This window comes from Scyliorhinus torazame, unplaced genomic scaffold (genome assembly GCF_047496885.1).
Source record: "Scyliorhinus torazame isolate Kashiwa2021f unplaced genomic scaffold, sScyTor2.1 scaffold_85, whole genome shotgun sequence".
Classification (NCBI taxonomy): domain Eukaryota; kingdom Metazoa; phylum Chordata; class Chondrichthyes; order Carcharhiniformes; family Scyliorhinidae; genus Scyliorhinus; species Scyliorhinus torazame.
In genome coordinates, this window is record NW_027307812.1 from 1 (window position 1) to 24,463 (window position 24,463).

General features: G+C 64.3%; 1 pseudogene; it reads right to left on the bottom strand.

Moving 5' to 3' along the window:
* Positions 1 to 5,426: 5,426 nt before the first annotated feature.
* Positions 5,427 to 24,463, bottom strand: part of LOC140405574 (selenide, water dikinase 3-like) — a 50,347-nt pseudogene continuing 31,310 nt past the window's right edge.

The window sequence follows — 24,463 nt, forward strand, 5'->3', positions numbered from 1 at the left end:
GGAGAGCGGGGAGAGTCGCGGAGAGCGGGGAGAGTCGCGGAGAGCGGGGAGAGTCGCGGAGAGCGGGGAGAGTCGCGGAGAGCGGGGAGAGTCGCGGAGAGCGGGGAGAGTCGCGGAGAGCGGGGAGAGTCGAGGAGAGCGGGGAGAGTCGCGGAGAGCGGGGAGAGTCGCGGAGAGCGGGGAGAGTCGCGGGGAGAGTCGCGGAGAGCGGGGAGAGTCGCGGAGAGCGGGGAGAGTCGCGGAGAGCGGGGAGAGTCGCGGAGAGCGGGGAGAGTCGCGGAGAAAGTCGCGGAGAGCGTGGAGAGTAGCGGAGAGCGGGGAGAGTAGCGGGGAGCGGGGAGAGTCGCGGGGAGAGTCGCGGGGAGCGTCGCGGGGAGAGTCGCGTGGAGCGGGGAGAGCCGCAGAGAGCGGGGAGAGCCGCAGAGAGCGGGGAGAGCCGCAGAGAGAGTCGCGGAGAGCGGGGAGAGTCGCGGAGAGCGGGGAGTCGCGGAGAGCGGGGAGAGTCGAGGAGAGCGGGGAGAGTCGCGGAGAGCGGGGAGAGTCGCGGAGAGCGGGGAGAGTCGCGGAGAGCGGGGAGAGTCGCGGAGAGCGGGGAGAGTCGCGGAGAGCGGGGAGAGTCGCAGAGAGCGGGGAGAGTCGCGGGGAGAGTCGCGGGGAGAGTCGCGGGGAGCGGGGAGAGTCGCGGGGAGAGCCGCGGGGAGCGGGGAGAGTCGCGCGGAGAGCCGCGGGGAGAGTTGCGGAGAGCGGGGAGAGCCGCAGAGAGCGGGGAGAGTCGCAGAGAGCGGGGAGAGTCGCAGAGAGCGGGGAGAGTCGCAGAGAGCGGGGAGAGTCGCAGAGAGCGGGGAGAGTCGCAGAGAGCGGGGAGAGCCGCAGAGAGCGGGGAGAGCCGCAGAGAGCGGGGAGAGCCGCAGAGAGCGGGGAGAGCCGCAGAGAGCGGGGAGAGCCGCAGAGAGCGGGGAGAGTCGCAGAGAGCGGGGAGAGTCGCAGAGAGCGGGGAGAGTCGCAGAGAGCGGGGAAAGCCGCAGAGAGCGGGGAAAGCCGCAGAGAGCGGGGAGAGCCGCAGAGAGCGGGGAGAGTCGCGGAGAGTCGCAGAGAGCGGGGAGAGCCGCAGAGAGCGGGGAGAGTCGCAGAGAGCGGGGAGAGTCGCAGAGAGCGGGGAGAGTCGCAGAGAGCGGGGAGAGTCGCAGAGAGCGGGGAGAGTCGCAGAGAGCGGGGAGAGTCGCAGAGAGCGGGGAGAGTCGCAGAGAGCGGGGAGAGTCGCAGAGAGCGGGGAGAGTCGCAGAGAGCGGGGAGAGTCGCAGAGAGCGGGGAGAGTCGCAGAGAGCGGGGAGAGTCGCAGAGAGCGGGGAGAGTCGCAGCGAGCGGGGAGAGTCGCAGCGAGCGGGGAGAGTCGCAGCGAGCGGGGAGAGTCGCAGAGAGCGGGGAGAGTCGCAGAGAGCGGGGAGAGTCGCAGAGAGCGGGGAGAGTCCCAGAGAGCGGGGAGAGTCGCGGGGAGAGTCGCAGAGAGCGGGGAGAGCCGCAGAGAGCGGGGAGAGCCGCAGAGAGCGGGGAGAGCCGCAGAGAGCGGGGAGAGCCGCAGAGAGCGGGGAGAGCCGCAGAGAGCGGGGAGAGACGCAGAGAGCGGGGAGAGTCGCAGAGAGCGGGGAGAGTCGCAGAGAGCGGGGAGAGTCGCAGAGAGCGGGGAGAGTCGCAGAGAGCGGGGAGAGTCGCAGAGAGCGGGGAGAGTCGCAGAGAGCGGGGAGAGTCGCGGGGAGAGCCGCAGAGAGCCGCGGGGAGAGCCGCAGAGAGCCGCGGGGAGAGTCGCAGAGAGCCGCGGGGAGAGTCGCAGAGAGCCGCGGGGAGAGTCGCAGAGAGCCGCGGGGAGAGTCGCAGAGAGCCGCGGGGAGAGTCGCAGAGAGCCGCGGGGAGAGTCGCAGAGAGCCGCGGGGAGAGTCGCAGAGAGCCGCGGGGAGAGTCGCAGAGAGCCGCGGGGAGAGTCGCAGAGAGCCGCGGGGAGAGTCGCAGAGAGCCGCGGGGAGAGTCGCAGAGAGCCGCGGGGAGAGTCGCAGAGAGCCGCGGGGAGAGTCGCAGAGAGCCGCGGGGAGAGTCGCAGAGAGCCGCGGGGAGAGTCGCAGAGAGCCGCGGGGAGAGTCGCAGAGAGCCGCGGGGAGAGTCGCAGAGAGCCGCGGGGAGAGTCGCAGAGAGCCGCGGGGAGAGTCGCAGAGAGCCGCGGGGAGAGTCGCAGAGAGCCGCGGGGAGAGTCGCAGAGAGCCGCGGGGAGAGTCGCAGAGAGCCGCGGGGAGAGTCGCAGAGAGCCGCGGGGAGAGTCGCAGAGAGCCGCGGGGAGAGTCGCAGAGAGCCGCGGGGAGAGTCGCAGAGAGCCGCGGGGAGAGTCGCAGAGAGCCGCGGGGAGAGTCGCAGAGAGCCGCGGGGAGAGTCGCAGAGAGCCGCGGGGAGAGTCGCAGAGAGCCGCGGGGAGAGTCGCAGAGAGCCGCGGGGAGAGTCGCAGAGAGCCGCGGGGAGAGTCGCAGAGAGCCGCGGGGAGAGTCGCAGAGAGCCGCGGGGAGAGTCGCAGAGAGCCGCGGGGAGAGTCGCAGAGAGCCGCGGGGAGAGTCGCAGAGAGCCGCGGGGAGAGTCGCAGAGAGCCGCGGGGAGAGTCGCAGAGAGCCGCGGGGAGAGTCGCAGAGAGCCGCGGGGAGAGTCGCAGAGAGCCGCGGGGAGAGTCGCAGAGAGCCGCGGGGAGAGTCGCAGAGAGCCGCGGGGAGAGTCGCAGAGAGCCGCGGGGAGAGTCGCAGAGAGCCGCGGGGAGAGTCGCAGAGAGCCGCGGGGAGAGTCGCAGAGAGCCGCGGGGAGAGTCGCAGAGAGCCGCGGGGAGAGTCGCAGAGAGCCGCGGGGAGAGTCGCAGAGAGCCGCGGGGAGAGTCGCAGAGAGCCGCGGGGAGAGTCGCAGAGAGCCGCGGGGAGAGTCGCAGAGAGCCGCGGGGAGAGTCGCAGAGAGCCGCGGGGAGAGTCGCAGAGAGCCGCGGGGAGAGTCGCAGAGAGCCGCGGGGAGAGTCGCAGAGAGCCGCGGGGAGAGTCGCAGAGAGCCGCGGGGAGAGTCGCAGAGAGCCGCGGGGAGAGTCGCAGAGAGCCGCGGGGAGAGTCGCAGAGAGCCGCGGGGAGAGTCGCAGAGAGCCGCGGGGAGAGTCGCAGAGAGCCGCGGGGAGAGTCGCAGAGAGCCGCGGGGAGAGTCGCAGAGAGCCGCGGGGAGAGTCGCAGAGAGCCGCGGGGAGAGTCGCAGAGAGCCGCGGGGAGAGTCGCAGAGAGCCGCGGGGAGAGTCGCAGAGAGCCGCGGGGAGAGTCGCAGAGAGCCGCGGGGAGAGTCGCAGAGAGCCGCGGGGAGAGTCGCAGAGAGCCGCGGGGAGAGTCGCAGAGAGCCGCGGGGAGAGTCGCAGAGAGCCGCGGGGAGAGTCGCAGAGAGCCGCGGGGAGAGTCGCAGAGAGCCGCGGGGAGAGTCGCAGAGAGCCGCGGGGAGAGTCGCAGAGAGCCGCGGGGAGAGTCGCAGAGAGCCGCGGGGAGAGTCGCAGAGAGCCGCGGGGAGAGTCGCAGAGAGCCGCGGGGAGAGTCGCAGAGAGCCGCGGGGAGAGTCGCAGAGAGCCGCGGGGAGAGTCGCAGAGAGCCGCGGGGAGAGTCGCAGAGAGCCGCGGGGAGAGTCGCAGAGAGCCGCGGGGAGAGTCGCAGAGAGCCGCGGGGAGAGTCGCAGAGAGCCGCGGGGAGAGTCGCAGAGAGCCGCGGGGAGAGTCGCAGAGAGCCGCGGGGAGAGTCGCAGAGAGCCGCGGGGAGAGTCGCAGAGAGCCGCGGGGAGAGTCGCAGAGAGCCGCGGGGAGAGTCGCAGAGAGCCGCGGGGAGAGTCGCAGAGAGCCGCGGGGAGAGTCGCAGAGAGCCGCGGGGAGAGTCGCAGAGAGCCGCGGGGAGAGTCGCAGAGAGCCGCGGGGAGAGTCGCAGAGAGCCGCGGGGAGAGTCGCAGAGAGCCGCGGGGAGAGTCGCAGAGAGCCGCGGGGAGAGTCGCAGAGAGCCGCGGGGAGAGTCGCGGAGAGCCGCGGGGAGAGTCGCGGAGAGCCGCGGGGAGAGTCGCGGAGAGCCGCGGGGAGAGTCGCGGAGAGCCGCGGGGAGAGTCGCGGAGAGCCGCGGGGAGAGTCGCGGAGAGCCGCGGGGAGAGTCGCGGAGAGCCGCGGGGAGAGTCGCGGAGAGCATCGGGGAGAGTCGCGGAGAGCCGCGGGGAGAGTCGCGGAGAGCCGCGGGGAGAGTCGCGGAGAGCCGCGGGGAGAGTCGCGGAGAGAGTCGCGGAGAGCCGCGGGGAGAGTCGCGGAGAGCCGCGGGGAGAGTCGCGGAGAGCCGCGGGGAGAGTCGGGGAGAGACACAGAGAGCGGGGAGAGACACAGAGAGCGGGGAGAGACACAGAGAGCGGGGAGAGACACAGAGAGCGGGGAGAGACACAGAGAGCGGGGAGAGACACAGAGAGCGGGGAGAGACACAGAGAGCGGGGAGAGACACAGAGAGCGGGGAGAGACACAGAGAGCGGGGAGAGACACAGAGAGCGGGGAGAGACACAGAGAGCGGGGAGAGACACAGAGAGCGGGGAGAGACACAGAGAGCGGGGAGAGACACAGAGAGCGGGGAGAGACACAGAGAGCGGGGAGAGACACAGAGAGCGGGGAGAGACACAGAGAGCGGGGAGAGACACAGAGAGCGGGGAGAGACACAGAGAGCGGGGAGAGACACAGAGAGCGGGGAGAGACACAGAGAGCGGGGAGAGACACAGAGAGCGGGGAGAGACACAGAGAGTGGGGAGATCCCAATAACCTTGGCGACCTGGCTACCAAAATATCAATAGCCTGACTTAGGGAGGAATTATTTTAAAAAGCAGCCCCTCTCCAGCCTGTTACACAGGAACAGGAGAAGGCCATTCAGCCCCTCTCTAGCCTGTTACACAGGAACAGGAGGAGGCCATTCAGCCCCTCTCCAGCCTGTTACACAGGAACAGGAGGAGGCCATTCAGCCCCTCTCCAGCCTGTTACACAGGAACAGGAGGAGGCCATTCAGCCCCTCTCCAGCCTGTTACACAGGAACAGGAGGAGGCCATTCAGCCCCTCTCCAGCCTGTTACACAGGAACAGGAGGAGGCCATTCAGCCCCTCTCCAGCCTGTTACACAGGAACATGAGGAGGCCATTCAGCCCCTCTCCAGCCTGTTACACAGGAACAGGAGGAGGCCATTCAGCCCCTCTCCAGCCTGTTACACAGGAACAGGAGGAGGCCCATTCAGCCTCTCTCGGGATCAGAATAACTAGAGGAGATGTGACAACAGTAGGACGATACGCAGCTGGGACAGTACCCCAGAGTACCCACCCCACCATTATTGGGTCTGTTTCCAATCCCCCAACCCCCACCTCCAACACGCAAACACTTACATTTTCTAGCCACTGATGGCTGTTCACTGCGACCTGCGTCCCGAGCGGTTTCGTCAAGACCAACACATCCCCTGGAACCGCGTTGTCTGGCCTGAGAGAGGGAGGGGCAGGAGAAGGGGGAGTGAATTAAACGGGAACGACAGCGGGCAGGGCCACCCGAGCGCAGGTTAAACAACCGCCTGGCGAAAGCCCACCGCCGGGCACCGAACGGCACTCACATGATGAACTCGTTGGGTTGGCACACCACTGTCGCCACCCCACCGATGATGATCCAGGGGTTGACCACCGTCTGCCCTCCCGTCACCGACGTACCTCCCTCCTCCGCTGCGTCCTTGAAGCCCCTGATCATCAGCGGCACCACTTTGTCGCGTTCCTGTTGAGGGGAGACAACCGGGAGAGTCAGGCCGAGTTCCTCGCCAGGGGTCGGTCTGAATCCCCGCTACGGGATCGCGCGCTGTCAAACATGGCGGCCATGTTAATGGATTTAGGCGCTCACGTGCCACTGTCACCAGCCCTGTGACGGTCTGAGGCGCGACCAGGCTGCCCGCCTGGTCTCATATTTAACCCCAAGTTGAGCTTCTAACCTCGTAACCCATCACTCGCCTCTGTCAATTTCCACCTCTGTGACGTCCGCCCTCATTGCAGCTCATCTACTGCCAAAGCCCTCACCCAACCCGTCGCTGCCTCCAGATTCAACTGTCCAAACATGTTCCAGGCAGGTCTCCCCCTCCCTTACACCTCAGCTACGCTCCCTCCCCCCCGAATCTCAGCTACCACCCCCCTCCGAATCTCAGCTACCTCCCTCCCCCCCCGAATCTCAGCTACCCTCCCTCCCCTCCGAATCTCAGCTACCCTCCCTCCCCTCCGAATCTCAGCTACCCTCCCTCCCCTCCGACTCTCAGCTACCCTCCCTCCCCTCCAACTCTCAGCTACCCTCCCTCCCCTCCGACTCTCAGCTACCCTCCCTCCCCTCCGAATCTCAGCTACCCTCCCTCCCCTCCGAATCTCAGCTACCCTCCCTCCCCTCCGAATCAGTTACCCTCCCTCCCCTCCGAATCTCAGCTACCTCCCCCCTCTGAATCTCAGCTACCTCCCCCCTCCGAATCTCAGCTACCTCCCTCCCCTCCGAATCTCAGCGACCCTCCCCCCTCCGAATCTCAGCTACCCTCCCCCTCCGAATCTCAGCTACCCTCCCTCCCCTCCGAATCTCAGCTACCTCCCCCCTCCGAATCTCAGCTACCCTCCCTCCCCTCCGAATCTCAGCTACCCTCCCTCCCCTCCGAATCTCAGCTACCCTCCCCCCTCCGAATCTCAGCTACCTCCCCCCTCCGAATCTCAGCTACCTCCCCCTCCGAATCTCAGCTACCTCCCCCTCCGAATCTCAGCTACCTCCCCCCTCCGAATCTCAGCTACCTCCCCCCTCCGAATCTCAGCTACCCCCCCCTCCGAATCTCAGCTACCTCCCCCCTCCGAATCTCAGCTACCTCCCCCCTCCGAATCTCAGCTACCTCCCCCCTCCGAATCTCAGCTACCTCCCCCCTCCGAATCTCAGCGACCCTCCCCCCCGAATCTCAGCTACCCTCCCTCCTCCGAATCTCAGCTACCTCCCCCCTCCGAATCTCAGCTACCCTCCCCCCTCCGAATCTCAGCTACCTCCCACCACCCGAATCTCAGCTACCTCCCCCCTCCGAATCTCAGCTACCTCCCCCCTCTGAATCTCAGCTACCTCCCCCCTCTGAATCTCAGCTACCTCCCCCCTCCGAATCTCAGCTACCTCCCCCTTCGGAATCTCAGCTACCTCCCCCCTCCGAATCTCAGCTACCCTCCCTCCCCTCCGAATCTCAGCTACCTCCCCTCTCCGAATCTCAGCTACCTCCCTCCTCCGAATCTCAGCTACCCTCCCCCTCCGAATCTCAGCTACCCTCCCTCCCCTCCGAATCTCAGCTACCTCCCCCCTCCGAATCTCAGCTACCCTCCCTCCCCTCCGAATCTCAGCTACCCTCCCTCCCCTCCGAATCTCAGCTACCCTCCCCCCTCCGAATCTCAGCTACCTCCCCCCTCCGAATCTCAGCTACCTCCCCCTCCGAATCTCAGCTACCTCCCCCTCCGAATCTCAGCTACCTCCCCCCTCCGAATCTCAGCTACCTCCCCCCTCCGAATCTCAGCTACCTCCCCCCTCCGTATCTCAGCTACCTCCCCCCTCCGAATCTCAGCTACCTCCCCCCTCCGAATCTCAGCTACCTCCCCCCTCCGAATCTCAGCTACCTCCCCCCTCCGAATCTCAGCTACCTCCCCCCTCCGAATCTCAGCGACCCTCCCCCCCCGAATCTCAGCTACCCTCCCTCCTCCGAATCTCAGCTCCCTCCCCCCTCCGAATCTCAGCTACCCTCCCCCCTCCGAATCTCAGCTACCTCCCACCACCCGAATCTCAGCTACCTCCCCCCTCCGAATCTCAGCTACCTCCCCCCTCCGAATCTCAGCTACCTCCCCCCTCCGAATCTCAGCTACCTCCCACCACCCGAATCTCAGCTACCTCCCCCCTCCGAATCTCAGCTACCTCCCCCCTCCGAATCTCAGCTACCTCCCCCCTCCGAATCTCAGCTACCTCCCCCCTCCGAATCTCAGCTACCCTCCCTCCCCTCTCCGAATCTCAGCTACCTCCACCCTCCGAATCTCAGCTACCTCCCCCTTCCGAATCTCAGCTACCTCCCCCTCCGAATCTCAGCTACCTCCCCCCTCCGAATCTCAGCTACCTCCCTCCCCTCCGAATCTCAGCTACCCTCCCCCCTCCGAATCTCAGCTACCCCCCCTCCGAATCTCAGCTACCCTCCCTCCCCTCCGAATCTCAGCTACCTCCCCCCTCCGAACCTCAGCTACCTCCCCCCTCCGAACCTCAGCTGCCTCCCCCCTCCGAATCACAGCTGCCCTCCCTCCCCTCCGAATCTCAGCTACCTCCCCCCTCCGAACCTCAGCTACCTCCCCCCTCCGAACCTCAGCTACCTACCCCCTCCGAATCTCAGCTACCTCGCCCCTCCGAATCTCAGCAACACCCCCCCTCCGAATCTCAGCTACCCCCCCCTCCGAATCTCAGCTCCCCTCCGAATCTCAGCTACCTCCCCCCTCCGAGTCTCAGCTACCTCCCCCCTCCGAATCTCAGCTCCCCTCCGAATCTCAGCTACATCCCCCCTCCGAATCTCAGCTACCTCCCTCCCCTCCGAATCTCAGCTACCTCACCCCTCCGAATCTCAGCTACCTCCCCCCTCCGAACCTCAGCTACCTCCCCCCTCCGAATCTCAGCTACCTCCCCCCTCCGAATCTCAGCTCCCCTCCCTCCCCTCCGAATCTCAGCTACCTCCCCCCTCCGAACCTCAGCTACCTCCCCCCTCCGAACCTCAGCTACCTCCCCCCTCCGAATCTCAGCTACCTCCCCCTTCCGAATCTCAGCTACTCCTCCCCTCCGAATCTCAGCTCCCCTCCGAATCTCAGCTACCTCCCCCCACCGAATCTCAGCTACCTCCCTCCCCTCCGAATCTCAGCTACCTCCCCCCTCCGAATCTCAGCTACCTCCCCCCTCCGAATCTCAGCTACCTCCCCCCTCCGAATCTCAGCTACCTCCCCCCTCCGAATCTCAGCTACCTCCCCCCTCCGAATCTCAGCTACCTCCCCTCTCCGAATCTCAGCTACCTCCCCCCTCCGAATCTCAGCTACCTCCCCCCTCCGAATCTCAGCTACCTCCCCCCTCCGAATCTCAGCTACCTCCCCCCTCCGAATCTCAGCTAACTCCCCCCTCCGAATCTCAGCTACCTCCCCCCTCCGAATCTCAGCTACCTCCCCTCCGAATCTCAGCTCCCCTCCCACCTCCGAATCTCAGCTACCCCCCCTCCGAATCTCAGCTACCCTCCCTCCCCTCCGAATCTCAGCTACCTCCCCCCTCCGAACCTCAGCTACCTCCCCCCTCCGAACCTCAGCTACCTCCCCCCCTCCGAATCACAGCTACCTCCCCCCTCCGAATCTCAGCTACCTCCCCTCTGCGAATCTCAGCTCCCTCCCCCCTCCGAATCTCAGCTACCTCCCCCTCCGAATCTCAGCTACCTCCCCCCCGAATCTCAGCTACCTCCCCCCTCCGAATCTCAGCTACCTCTCCCCTCCGAATGTCAGCTACCTCCCCCCTCCGAATCTCAGCTACCCTCCCCCCTCCGAATCTCAGCTACCCTCCCCCCTCCGAATCTCAGCTACCTCCCCCCCCCGAATCTCAGCTACCCTCCCTCCCCTCCGAATCTCAGCTACCCTCCCCCCCCCGAATCTCAGCTACCTCCCTCCCCTCCGAATCTCAGCTCCCTCCCCCTCCGAATCTCAGCTACCTCCCCCCTCCGAATCTCAGCTACCCTCCCTCCCCTCCGAATCTCAGCAACACTCCCTCCCCTCCGAATCTGAGCTCCCTCCCCCTCCGAATCTCAGCTACCTCCCCCCTCCGAATCTCAGCTACCCTCCCTCCCCTCCGAATCTCAGCTACCCTCCCTCCCCTCCGAATCTCAGCTACCCCCCCCTCCGAATCTCAGCTACCCTCCCTCCCCTCCGAATCTCAGCTACCTCCCCCCTCCGAATCTCAGGAACTTCCCCCCTCCGAATCTCAGCGACCTCCCCCGCCCGAATCTCAGCTACCTCCCCCCTCCGAATCTCAGCTACCTCCCCCTCCGAATCTCAGCTACCCTCCCTCCCCTCCGAATCTCAGCTACCTCCCCCTCCGAATCTCAGCTACCTCCCACCCGAATCTCAGCTACCTCCCCCCTCCAAATCTCAGCTACCTCCCCCCTCCGAATCTCAGCTACCTCCCCCCTCCGAATCTCAGCTACCTCCCCCCTCCGAATCTCAGCTCGCCTCCCCCCTCCGAATCTCAGCTACCTCCCCCATCCGAATCTCAGCTACCCTCCCTCCCCTCCGAATCTCAGCTCCCTCCCCCCTCCGAATCTCAGCTAACCTCCCCCCTCCGAATCTCAGCTACCCTCCCTCCCCTCCGAATCTCAGCTACCCTCTCTCCCCTCCGAATCTCAGCTCCCTCCCCCCTCCGAATCTCAGCTACCTCCCCCCTCCGAATCTCAGCTACCCTCCCCCCCCGAATCTCAGCTACCCTCCCCCCCCTCCGAATCTCAGCTACCCCCCCCCCGAATCTCAGCTACCTCCCTCCCCTCCGAATCTCAGCTCCCTCCCCCTCCGAATCTCAGCTACCTCCCCCCTCCGAATCTCAGCTACCTCCCCCCTCCGAATCTCAGCTACCCTCCCTCCCCTCCGAATCTCAGCTACCCTCCCTCCCCTCCGAATCTCAGCTACCCTCCCTCCCCTCCGAATCTCAGCTACCCTCCCTCCCCTCCGAATCTCAGCTACCCCCACTCCGAATCTCAGCTACCCTCCCTCCCCTCCGAATCTCAGCTACCTCCCCCCTCCGAATCTCAGGAACTTCCCCCCTCCGAATCTCAGCTACCTCCCCCGCCCGAATCTCAGCTACCTCCCCCCTCCGATTCTCAGCTACCTCCCCCCTCCGAATCTCAGCTACCCTCCCTCCCCTCCGAATCTCAGCTACCTCCCCCTCCGAATCTCAGCTACCTCCAACCCGAATCTCAGCTACCCTCCCCCCCTCCGAATCTCAGCTACCTCCCCCCTCCGAATCTCAGCTCCCCTCCCTCCCCTCCGAATCTCAGCTCCCTCCCCCCTCCGAATCTCAGCTACCCTCCCTCCTCCGAATCTCACCTACCTCCCCCCTCCGAATCTCAGCTACCCCCCCTCCGAATCTCAGCTGCCTCCCCCCTCCGAATCTCAGCTGCCTCCCCCCTCCGAATCTCAGCTACCTCCCCCCTCCGAATCACAGCTACCCTCCATCCCCTCCGAATCTCAGCTCCCCTCCCTCCCCTGCGAATCTCAGCTCCCCTCCCTCTCCTCTGAATCTCAGCTACCCTCCGAATCTCAGCTACCTCCCCCCTCCGAATCTCAGCTTCCCTCCCCCCTCCGAATCTCAGCTACCTCCACCCTCCGAACCTCAGCTACCTCCCCCCTCCGAATCTCAGCTACCCTCCCCCCTCCGAATCTCAGCTACCATCCCCCCTCCGAATCTCAGCTCCCCTCCCTCCTCCGCATCTCAGCTACCTCCCCCCTCCGAATCTCAACTACCTCCCCCCTCCGAATCTCAGCTACCTCCCCTCTCCGAATCTCAGCTACCCTCCACCCCTCCGAATCTCAGCTACCTCCCCCCTCCGAATCTCAGCTACCGCCCCCCTCCGAATCTCAGCTACCGCCCCCCTCCGAATCTCAGCTACCCCCCCCCCCCTCCGAATCTCAGCTACCTCCCCCTCCGAATCTCAGCTACCCTCCCTCCCGTCCGAATCTCAGCTACCTCCCCTCTCCGAATCTCAGCTACCCCCCCTCCGAATCACAGCTCCCCTCCGAATCTCAGCTACCTCCCCCCTCCGAATCCCAGCTACCTCCCCCCTCCGAATCCCAGCTACCTCCCTCCCCCGAATCTCAGCTACCTCCCCCGTCCGAATCTCAGCTACCCCCCCCCTCCGAATCTCAGCTCCCCTCCGAATCTCAGCTACCTCCCCCCTCCGAATCTCAGCTACCCCCCCCCGAATCTCAGCTACCCTCCCCCCTCCGAATTTCAGCTACCTCCCCCTCCGAATCTCAGCTACCCCCCCCTCCGAATCACAGCTACCTCCCCCCTCCGAATCTCAGCTCTCCTCCGAATCTCAGCTACCTCCCCCCTCCGAATCTCAGCTACCTCCCCCCTCCGAATCTCAGCTACCTCCCTCCCCGAATCTCAGCTACCTCCCCCCTCCGAATCTCAGCTACCCTCCCTCCTCCGAATCTCAGCTACCTCCCCCCTCCGAATCTCAGCTACCTCCCCCCTCCGAATCTCAGCCACCTCCCCCCTCCGAATCTCAGCTACCTCCCCCCTCCGAATCTCAGCTACCTCCCCCCTCCGAATCTCAGCTACCTCCCCCCTCCGAATCTCAGCTACCGCCCCCCTCCGAATCTCAGCTACCGCCCCCCTCCGAATCTCAGCTACCGCCCCCCCTCCGAATCTCAGCTACCCTCCCCCCCTCCGAATCTCAGCTACCTCCCCCTCCGAATCTCAGCTACCCCCCCTCCGAATCACAGCTCCCCTCCGAATCTCAGCTACCTCCCCCCTCCGAATCCCAGCTACCTCCCCCCTCCGAATCTCAGGAACTTCCCCCCTCCGAATCTCAGCGACCTCCCCCGCCCGAATCTCAGCTACCTCCCCCCTCCGAATCTCAGCTACCTCCCCCTCCGAATCTCAGCTACCCTCCCTCCCCTCCGAATCTCAGCTACCTCCCCCTCCGAATCTCAGCTACCTCCCACCCGAATCTCAGCTACCTCCCCCCTCCAAATCTCAGCTACCTCCCCCCTCCGAATCTCAGCTACCTCCCCCCTCCGAATCTCAGCTCGCCTCCCCCCTCCGAATCTCAGCTACCTCCCCCATCCGAATCTCAGCTACCCTCCCTCCCCTCCGAATCTCAGCTCCCTCCCCCCTCCGAATCTCAGCTACCCTCCCCCCTCCGAATCTCAGCTACCCTCCCTCCCCTCCGAATCTCAGCTACCCTCCCTCCCCTCCGAATCTCAGCTCCCTCCCCCCTCCGAATCTCAGCTACCTCCCCCCTCCGAATCTCAGCTACCCTCCCCCCCCCGAATCTCAGCTACCCTCCCCCCCCTCCGAATCTCAGCTACCCTCCCCCCCCGAATCTCAGCTACCTCCCTCCCCTCCGAATCTCAGCTCCCTCCCCCTCCGAATCTCAGCTACCTCCCCCCTCCGAATCTCAGCTACCCTCCCTCCCCTCCGAATCTCAGCTACACTCTCTCCCCTCCGAATCTGAGCTCCCTCCCCCTCCGAATCTCAGCTACCTCCCCCCTCCGAATCTCAGCTACCCTCCCTCCCCTCCGAATCTCAGCTACCCTCCCTCCCCTCCGAATCTCAGCTACCCTCCCTCCCCTCCGAATCTCAGCTACCCTCCCTCCCCTCCGAATCTCAGCTACCCTCCCTCCCCTCCGAATCTCAGCTACCCCCCCCTCCGAATCTCAGCTACCCTCCCTCCCCTCCGAATCTCAGCTACCTCCCCCCTCCGAATCTCAGGAACTTCCCCCCTCCGAATCTCAGCTACCTCCCCCGCCCGAATCTCAGCTACCTCCCCCCTCCGATTCTCAGCTACCTCCCCCCTCCGAATCTCAGCTACCCTCCCTCCCCTCCGAATCTCAGCTACCTCCCCCTCCGAATCTCAGCTACCTCCAACCCGAATCTCAGCTACCCTCCCCCCCTCCGAATCTCAGCTACCTCCCCCCTCCGAATCTCAGCTCCCCTCCCTCCCCTCCGAATCTCAGCTCCCTCCCCCCTCCGAATCTCAGCTACCCTCCCTCCTCCGAATCTCAGCTACCTCCCCCCTCCGAATCTCAGCTACCCCCCCTCCGAATCTCAGCTGCCTCCCCCCTCCGAATCTCAGCTGCCTCCCCCCTCCGAATCTCAGCTACCTCCCCCCCTCCGAATCACAGCTACCCTCCATCCCCTCCGAATCTCAGCTCCCCTCCCTCCCCTCCGAATCTCAGCTCCCCTCCCTCTCCTCTGAATCTCAGCTACCCTCCGAATCTCAGCTACCTCCCCCCTCCGAATCTCAGCTTCCCTCCCCCCTCCGAATCTCAGCTACCTCCACCCTCCGAACCTCAGCTACCTCCCCCCTCCGAATCTCAGCTACCCTCCCCCCTCCGAATCTCAGCTACCATCCCCCCTCCGAATCTCAGCTCCCCTCCCTCCTCCGAATCTCAGCTACCTCCCCCCTCCGAATCTCAGCTACCTCCCCCCTCCGAATCTCAACTACCTCCCCCCTCCGAATCTCAGCTACCTCCCCTCTCCGAATCTCAGCTACCCTCCACCCCTCCGAATCTCAGCTACCTCCCCCCTCCGAATCTCAGCTACCGCCCCCCTCCGAATCTCAGCTACCGCCCCCCTCCGAATCTCAGCTACCGCCCCCCTCCGAATCTCAGCTACCCCCCCCCCTCCGAATCTCAGCTACCTCCCCCTCCGAATCTCAGCTACCCTCCCTCCCGTCCGAATCTCAGCTACCTCCCCTCTCCGAATCTCAGCTACCCCCCCTCCGAATCACAGCTCCCCTCCGAATCTCAGCTACCTCCCCCCTCCGAATCCCAGCTACCTCCCCCCTCCGAATCTCAGCTACCTCCCTCCCCCGAATCTCAGCTACCTCCCCCGTCCGAATCTCAGCTACCTCCCCCCTCCGAATCTCAGCTCCCCTCCGAATCTCAGCTACCTCCCCCCTCCGAATCTCAGCTACCCCCCCCCGAATCTCAGCTACCCTCCCCCCTCCGAATTTCAGCTACCTCCCCCTCCGAATCTCAGCTACCCCCCCCTCCGAATCACAGCTACCTCCCCCCTCCGAATCTCAGCTCTCCTCCGAATCTCAGCTACCTCCCCCCTCCGAATCTCAGCTACCTCCCCCCTCCGAATCTCAGCTACCTCCCTCCCCGAATCTCAGCTACCTCCCCCCTCCGAATCTCAGCTACCCTCCCTCCTCCGAATCTCAGCTACCTCCCCCCTCCGAATCTCAGCTACCTCCCCCCTCCGAATCTCAGCCACCTCCCCCCTCCGAATCTCAGCTACCTCCCCCCTCCGAATCTCAGCTACCTCCCCCCTCCGAATCTTAGCTACCTCCCCCCTCCGAATCTCAGCTACCGCCCCCCTCCGAATCTCAGCTACCGCCCCCCTCCGAATCTCAGCTACCGCCCCCCCTCTGAATCTCAGCTACCCTCCCCCCCTCCGAATCTCAGCTACCTCCCCCTCCGAATCTCAGCTACCCCCCCTCCGAATCACAGCTCCCCTCCGAATCTCAGCTACCTCCCCCCTCCGAATCCCAGCTACCTCCCCCCTCCGAATCTCAGCTACCTCCCTCCCCCGAATCTCAGCTACCTCCCCCCTCCGAATCTCAGCTACCTCCCCCCTCCGAATCTCAGCTACCTCCCCCCTCCGAATCTCAGCTACCTCCCCCCTCCGAATCTGAGCTACCTCCCTCCCCTCCGAATCTCAGCTACCTCCCTCCCCTCCGAATCTCAGCTACCTCCCCCCTCCGAATCTCAGCTACCTCCCGCCTCCGAATCTCAGCTACCTCCCCCCTCCGAATCTCAGCTACCTCCACCCTCCGAATCTCAGCTACCTCCCGCCTCCGAATCTCAGCTACCTCCCCCTTCCGAATCTCAGCTACCTCCCCCTCCGAATCTCAGCTACCTCCCCCCTCCGAATCTCAGCTACCTCCCTCCCCTCCGAATCTCAGCTACCCTCCCCCCTCCGAATCTCAGCTACCCCCCCTCCGAATCTCAGCTACCCTCCCTCCCCTCCGAATCTCAGCTACCTCCCCCCTCCGAACCTCAGCTACCTCCCCCCTCCGAATCTCAGCTGCCTCCCCCCTCCGAATCACAGCTGCCCTCCCTCCCCTCCGAATCTCAGCTACCTCCCCCCTCCGAACCTCAGCTACCTCCCCCCTCCGAACCTCAGCTACCTACCCCCTCCGAATCTCAGCTACCTCGCCCCTCCGAATCTCAGCACCACCCCCCCTCCGAATCTCAGCTACCCCCCCCCTCCGAATCTCAGCTCCCCTCCGAATCTCAGCTACCTCCCCCCTCCGAGTCTCAGCTACCTCCCCCCTCCGAATCTCAGCTCCCCTCCGAATCTCAGCTACATCCCCCCTCCGAATCTCAGCTACCTCCCTCCCCTCCGAATCTCAGCTACCTCACCCCTCCGAATCTCAGCTACCTCCCCCCTCCGAACCTCAGCTACCTCCCCCTCCGAATCTCAGCTACCTCCCCCCTCCGAATCTCAGCTCCCCTCCCTCCCCTCCGAATCTCAGCTACCTCCCCCCTCCGAACCTCAGCTACCTCCCCCCTCCGAACCTCAGCTACCTCCCCCCTCCGAACCTCAGCTACCTCCCCCCTCCGAATCTCAGCTACCTCCCCCTTCCGAATCTCAGCTACTCCTCCCCTCAGAATCTCAGCTCCCCTCCGAATCTCAGCTACCTCCCCCCTCCGAATCTCAGCTACCTCCCTCCCCTCCGAATCTCAGCTACCTCCCCCCTCCGAATCTCAGCTACCTCCCCCCTCCGAATCTCAGCTACCTCCCCCCTCCGAACCTCAGCTACCTCCCCCCACCGAATCTCAGCTACCTCCCCCCTCCGAATCTCAGCTACCTCCCCCCTCCGAATCTCAGCTACCTCCCCCCTCCGAATCTCAGCTACCTCCCCCCTCCGAATCTCAGCTACCTCCCCCCTCCGAATCTCAGCTACCTCCCCCCTCCGAATCTCAGCTACCTCCCCCCTCCGAATCTCAGCTACCTCCCCCCTCCGAATCTCAGCTACCTCCCCCCTCCGAATCTCAGCTCCCCTCCCACCTCCGAATCTCAGCTACCCCCCCTCCGAATCTCAGCTACCCTCCCTCCCCTCCGAATCTCAGCTACCTCCCCCCTCCGAACCTCAGCTACCTCCCCCCTCCGAACCTCAGCTACCTCCCCCCCTCCGAATCTCAGCTCCCCTCCGAATCTCAGCTACCTCCCCCCTCCGAATCTCAGCTACCTCCCCTCTCCGAATCTCAGCTCCCTCCCCCCTCCGAATCTCAGCTACCTCCCCCTCCGAATCTCAGCTACCTCCCCCCCGAATCTCAGCTACCTCCCCCCTCCGAATCTCAGCTACCTCTCCCCTCCAAATGTCAGCTACCTCCCCCCTCCGAATCTCAGCTACCCTCCCCCCTCCGAATCTCAGTTACCCTCCCCCCTCCGAATCTCAGCTACCTCCCCCCTCCGAATCTCAGCTACCCTCCCTCCCCTCCGAATCTCAGCTACCTCCCCCCTCCGAATGTCAGCTACCCTCCCTCCCCTCCGAATCTCAGTACCCTCCCTCCCCTCCGAATCTCAGCTACCCTCCCCCCTCCGAATCTCAGTTACCTCCCCCCTCCGAATCTCAGCTACCTCCCCCCTCCGAATCTCAGCTACCTCCCCCCTCCGAATCTCAGCTACCTCCCCCCTCCGAATCACAGCTACCTCCCCCCTCCGAATCTCAGCTACCTCCCTCCCCTCCGAATCTCAGCTACCCTCCCCCCCCTCCGAATCTCAGCTACCTCCTCCCTCCGAATCTCAGCTCCCCTCCGAATCTCAGCTACCCTCCGCCCTCCGAATCTGAGCTACCTCCCCCCTCCGAATCTCAGCTACCCTCCCTCCCCTCCGAATCTCAGTTACCTCCCCCCTCCGAATCTCAGTTACCTCCCCCCTCCGAATCTCAGCTACCCTCCCTCCCCTCCGAATCTCAGCTCCCTCCCCCTCCGAATCTCAGCTACCTCCCTCCCCTCCGAATCTCAGCTCCCTCCCCCTCCGAATCTCACCTCCCTCCCCCTCCGAATCTCACCTCCCTCCCCCCTCCGAATCTCAGCTCCCTCCCCCCTCCGAATCTCAGCTACCTCCCTCCCCTCCGAATCTCAGCTACCCTCCCTCCCCTCCGAATCTCAGCTCCCTCCCCCCTCCGAATCTCAGCTACCTCCCCCCCCGAATCTCAGCTACCTCCCCCCTCCGAATCTCAGCTACCTCCCCCCTCCGAATCTCAGCTACCTCCCCCCTCCGAATCTCAGCTACCCTCCCCCCCCGAATCTCAGCTACCCTCCCTCCCCTCCGAATCTCAGCTAACCTCCCCCCCCCGAATCTCAGCTACCTCCCTCCCCTCCGAATCTCAGCTCCCTCCCCCTCCGAATCTCAGCTACCTCCCCCCCTCCGAATCTCAGCTACCCTCCCTCCCCTCCGAATCTCAGCAACACTCCCTCCCCTCCGAATCTGAGCTCCCTCCCCCTCCGAATCTCAGCTACCTCCCCCTCCGAATCTCAGCTACCCTCCCTCCCCTCCGAATCTCAGCTACCATCCCTCCCCTCCGAATCTCAGCTACCCTCCCTCCCCTCCGAATCTCAGCTACCCTCCCTCCCCTCCGAATCTCAGCTACCCCCCCCTCCGAATCTCAGCTACCCTCCCTCCCCTCCGAATCTCAGCTACCTCCCCCCTCCGAATCTCAGGAACTTCCCCCCTCCGAATCTCAGCGACCTCCCCCGCCCGAATCTCAGCTACCTCCCCCCTCCGAATCTCAGCTACCTCCCCCTCCGAATCTCAGCTACCCTCCCTCCCCTCCGAATCTCAGCTACCTCCCCCTCCGAATCTCAGCTACCTCCCACCCGAATCTCAGCTACCTCCCCCCTCCGAATCTCAGCTACCTCCCCCCTCCGAATCTCAGCTACCTCCCCCCTCCGAATCTCAGCTCGCCTCCCCCCTCCGAATCTCAGCTACCTCCCCCATCCGAATCTCAGCTACCCTCCCTCCCCTCCGAATCTCAGCTCCCTCCCCCCTCCGAATCTCAGCTACCCTCCCCCCTCCGAATCTCAGCTACCCTCCCTCCCCTCCGAATCTCAGCTACCCTCCCTCCCCTCCGAATCTCAGCTCCCTCCCCCCTCCGAATCTCAGCTACCTCCCCCCTCCGAATCTCAGCTACCCCCCCCCCCGAATCTCAGCTACCCTCCCCCCCCTCCGAATCTCAGCTACCCTCCCCCCCCCGAATCTCAGCTACCTCCCTCCCCTCCGAATCTCAGCTCCCTCCCCCTCCGAATCTCAGCTACCTCCCCCCTCCGAATCTCAGCTACCCTCCCTCCCCTCCGAATCTCAGCTACACTCTCTCCCCTCCGAATCTGAGCTCCCTCCCCCTCCGAATCTCAGCTACCTCCCCCCTCCGAATCTCAGCTACCCTCCCTCCCCTCCGAATCTCAGCTACCCTCCCTCCCCTCCGAATCTCAGCTACCCTCCCTCCCCTCCGAATCTCAGCTACCCTCCCTCCCCTCCGAATCTCAGCTACCCCCCCCTCCGAATCTCAGCTACCCTCCCTCCCCTCCGAATCTCAGCTACCTCCCCCCTCCGAATCTCAGCTACCCTCCCTCCTCCGAATCTCAGCTACCTCCCCCCTCCGAATCTCAGCTACCCCCCCTCCGAATCTCAGCTACCTCCCCCCCTCCGAATCTCAGCTACCTCCCCCCCTCCGAATCTCAGCTACCTCCCCCCCTCCGAATCACAGCTACCCTCCATCCCCTCCGAATCTCAGCTCCCCTCCCTCCCCTCCGAATCTCAGCTCCCCTCCCTCTCCTCCGAATCTCAGCTACCCTCCGAATCTCAGCTACCTCCCCCCTCCGAATCTCAGCTTCCCTCCCCCCTCCGAATCTCAGCTACCTCCACCCTCCGAACCTCAGCTACCTCCCCCCTCCGAATCTCAGCTACCCTCCCCCCTCCGAATCGCAGCTACCATCCCCCCTCCGAATCTCAGCTACCTCCCCCCTCTGAATCTCAGCTACCTCCCCCCTCCGAATCTCAGCTACCTCCCCCCCTCCGAATCTCAGCTACCTCCCCCCTCTGAATCTCAGCTCCCCTCCGAATCTCAGCTACCTCCCCCCTCCGAATCTCAGCTACCTCCCCCCTCCGAATCTCAGCTACCTCCCCCCTCCGAATCTCAGCTACCTCCCTCCCCTCCGAATCTCAGCTACCCTCCCCCCCCTCCGAATCTCAGTTACCTCCCCCCTCCGAATCTCAGCTCCCCTCCCTCCCCTCCGAATCTCAGCTCCCTCCCCCTCCGAATCTCAGCTACCTCCCTCCCCCTCCGAATCTCACCTCCCTCCCCCTCCGAATCTCACCTCCCTCCCCCCTCCGAATCTCAGCTCCCTCCCTCCTCCGAATCTCAGCTACCTCCCTCCCCTCCGAATCTCAGCTACCCTCCCTCCCCTCCGAATCTCAGCTCCCTCCCCCCTCCGAATCTCAGCTACCTCCCCCCCCGAATCTCAGCTACCTCCCCCCTCCGAATCTCAGCTACCTCCCCCCTCCGAATCTCAGCTACCTCCCCCCTCCGAATCTCAGCTACCCTCCCCCCCCCGAATCTCAGCTACCCTCCCTCCCCTCCGAATCTCAGCTACCCTCCCCCCCCCGAATCTCAGCTACCTCCCTCCCCTCCGAATCTCAGCTCCCTCCCCCTCCGAATCTCAGCTACCTCCCCCCTCCGAATCTCAGCTACCCTCCCTCCCCTCCGAATCTCAGCAACACTCCCTCCCCTCCGAATCTGAGCTCCCTCGCCCTCCGAATCTCAGCTACCTCCCCCCTCCGAATCTCAGCTACCCTCCCCTCCGAATCTCAGCTACCCTCCCTCCCCTCCGAATCTCAGCTACCCTCCCTCCCCTCCGAATCTCAGCTACCCTCCCTCCCCTCCGAATCTCAGCTACCCTCCCTCCCCTCCGAATCTCAGCTACCCTCCCTCCCCTCCGAATCTCAGCTACCCCCCCCTCCGAATCTCAGCTACCCTCCCTCCCCTCCGAATCTCAGCTACCTCCCCCCTCCGAATCTCAGGAACTTCCCCCCTCCGAATCTCAGCGACCTCCCCCGCCCGAATCTCAGCTACCTCCCCCCTCCGAATCTCAGCTACCTCCCCCTCCGAATCTCAGCTACCCTCCCTCCCCTCCGAATCTCAGCTACCTCCCCCTCCGAATCTCAGCTACCTCCCACCCGAATCTCAGCTACCTCCCCCCTCCAAATCTCAGCTACCTCCCCCCTCCGAATCTCAGCTACCTCCCCCCTCCGAATCTCAGCTCGCCTCCCCCTCCGAATCTCAGCTACCTCCCCCATCCGAATCTCAGCTACCCTCCCTCCCCTCCGAATCTCAGCTCCCTCCCCCCTCCGAATCTCAGCTACCCTCCCCCCTCCGAATCTCAGCTACCCTCCCTCCCCTCCGAATCTCAGGTACCCTCCCTCCCCTCCGAATCTCAGCTCCCTCCCCCCTCCGAATCTCAGCTACCTCCCCCCTCCGAATCTCAGCTACCCTCCCCCCCCGAATCTCAGCTACCCTCCCCCCCCTCCGAATCTCAGCTACCCTCCCCCCCCGAATCTCAGCTACCTCCCTCCCCTCCGAATCTCAGCTCCCTCCCCCTCCGAATCTCAGCTACCTCCCCCCTCCGAATCTCAGCTACCCTCCCTCCCCTCCGAATCTCAGCTACACTCTCTCCCCTCCGAATCTGAGCTCCCTCCCCCTCCGAATCTCAGCTACCTCCCCCCTCCGAATCTCAGCTACCCTCCCTCCCCACCGAATCTCAGCTACCCTCCCTCCCCTCCGAATCTCAGCTACCCTCCCTCCCCTCCGAATCTCAGCTACCCTCCCTCCCCTCCGAATCTCAGCTACCCCCCCCTCCGAATCTCAGCTACCCTCCCTCCCCTCCGAATCTCAGCTACCTCCCCCCTCCGAATCTCAGGAACTTCCCCCCTCCGAATCTCAGCTACCTCCCCCGCCCGAATCTCAGCTACCTCCCCCCTCCGATTCTCAGCTACCTCCCCCCTCCGAATCTCAGCTACCCTCCCTCCCCTCCGAATCTCAGCTACCTCCCCCTCCGAATCTCAGCTATCTCCAACCCGAATCTCAGCTACCCTCCCCCCCTCCGAATCTCAGCTACCTCCCCCCTCCGAATCTCAGCTCCCCTCCCTCCCCTCCGAATCTCAGCTCCCTCCCCCCTCCGAATCTCAGCTACCCTCCCTCCTCCGAATCTCAGCTACCTCCCCCCTCCGAATCTCAGCTACCCCCCCTCCGAATCTCAGCTGCCTCCCCCCTCCGAATCTCAGCTGCCTCCCCCCTCCGAATCTCAGCTACCTCCCCCCCTCCGAATCACAGCTACCCTCCATCCCCTCCGAATCTCAGCTCCCCTCCCTCCCCTCCGAATCTCAGCTCCCCTCCCTCTCCTCTGAATCTCAGCTACCCTCCGAATCTCAGCTACCTCCCCCCTCCGAATCTCAGCTTCCCTCCCCCTTCCGAATCTCAGCTACCTCCACCCTCCGAATCTCAGCTACCTCCCCCCCTCCGAATCTCAGCTACCTCCCCCCCTCCGAATCTCAGCTACCTCCCCCCCTCCGAATCACAGCTACCCTCCATCCCCTCCGAATCTCAGCTCCCCTCCCTCCCCTCCGAATCTCAGCTCCCCTCCCTCTCCTCCGAATCTCAGGTACCCTCCGAATCTCAGCTACCTCCCCCCTCCGAATCTCAGCTTCCCTCCCCCCTCCGAATCTCAGCAACCTCCACCCTCCGAACCTCAGCTACCTCCCCCCTCCGAATCTCAGCTACCCTCCCCCCTCCGAATCGCAGCTACCATCCCCCCTCCGAATCTCAGCTACCTCCCCCCTCTGAATCTCAGCTACCTCCCCCCTCCGAATCTCAGCTACCTCCCCCCCTCTGAATCTCAGCTCCCCTCCGAATCTCAGCTACCTCCCCCCTCCGAATCTCAGCTACCTCCCCCCTCCGAATCTCAGCTACCTCCCCCCTCCGAATCTCAGCTACCTCCCCCCTCCGAATCTCAGCTACCTCCCTCCCCTCCGAATCTCAGCTACCCTCCCCCCCCCTCCGAATCTCAGCTACCTCCTCCCTCCGAATCTCAGCTCCCCTCCGAATCTCAGCTACCCTCCCCCCTCCGAATCTGAGCTACCTCCCCCCTCCGAATCTCAGCTACCCTCCCTCCCCTCCGAATCTCAGTTACCTCCCCCCTCCGAATCTCAGTTACCTCCCCCCTCCGAATCTCAGCTACCCTCCCTCCCCTCCGAATCTCAGCTCCCTCCCCCTCCGAATCTCAGCTACCTCCCTCCCCTCCGAATCTCAGCTCCCTCCCCCTCCGAATCTCACCTCCCTCCCCCTCCGAATCTCACCTCCCTCCCCCCTCCGAATCTCAGCTCCCTCCCTCCTCCGAATCTCAGCTACCTCCCTCCCCTCCGAATCTCAGCTACCCTCCCTCCCCTCCGAATCTCAGCTCCCTCCCCCCTCCGAATCTCAGCTACCTCCCCCCCCGAATCTCAGCTACCTCCCCCCTCCGAATCTCAGCTACCTCCCCCCTCCGAATCTCAGCTACCTCCCCCCTCCGAATCTCAGCTACCCTCCCCCCCCCGAATCTCAGCTACCCTCCCTCCCCTCCGAATCTCAGCTACCCTCCCCCCCCCGAATCTCAGCTACCTCCCTCCCCTCCGAATCTCAGCTCCCTCCCCCTCCGAATCTCAGCTACCTCCCCCCTCCGAATCTCAGCTACCCTCCCTCCCCTCCGAATCTCAGCAACACTCCCTCCCCTCCGAATCTGAGCTCCCTCCCCCTCCGAATCTCAGCTACCTCCCCCCTCCGAATCTCAGCTACCCTCCCTCCGAATCTCAGCTACCCTCCCTCCCCTCCGAATCTCAGCTACCCTCCCTCCCCTCCGAATCTCAGCTACCCTCCCTCCCCTCAGAATCTCAGCTACCCCCCCCTCCGAATCTCAGCTACCCTCCCTCCCCTCCGAATCTCAGCTACCTCCCCCCTCCGAATCTCAGGAACTTCCCCCCTCCGAATCTCAGCTACCTCCCCCGCCCGAATCTCAGCTACCTCCCCCCTCCGAATCTCAGCTACCTCCCCCCCCTCCGAATCTCAGCTACCTCCCCCTCCGAATCTCAGCTACCTCCCACCCGAATCTCAGCTACCTCCCCCCTCCAAATCTCAGCTACCTCCCCCCTCCGAATCTCAGCTACCTCCCCCCTCCGAATCTCAGCTCGCCTCCCCCCTCCGAATCTCAGCTACCTCCCCCATCCGAATCTCAGCTACCCTCCCTCCCCCTCCGAATCTCAGCTCCCTCCCCCCTCCGAATCTCAGCTACCCTCCCCCCTCCGAATCTCAGCTACCCTCCCTCCCCTCCGAATCTCAGCTACCCTCCCTCCCCTCCGAATCTCAGCTCCCTCCCCCCTCCGAATCTCAGCTACCTCCCCCCTCCGAATCTCAGCTACCCTCCCCCCCCGAATCTCAGCTACCCTCCCCCCCTCCGAATCTCAGCTACCCTCCCCCCCCGAATCTCAGCTACCTCCCTCCCCTCCGAATCTCAGCTCCCTCCCCCTCCGAATCTCAGCTACCTCCCCCCTCCGAATCTCAGCTACC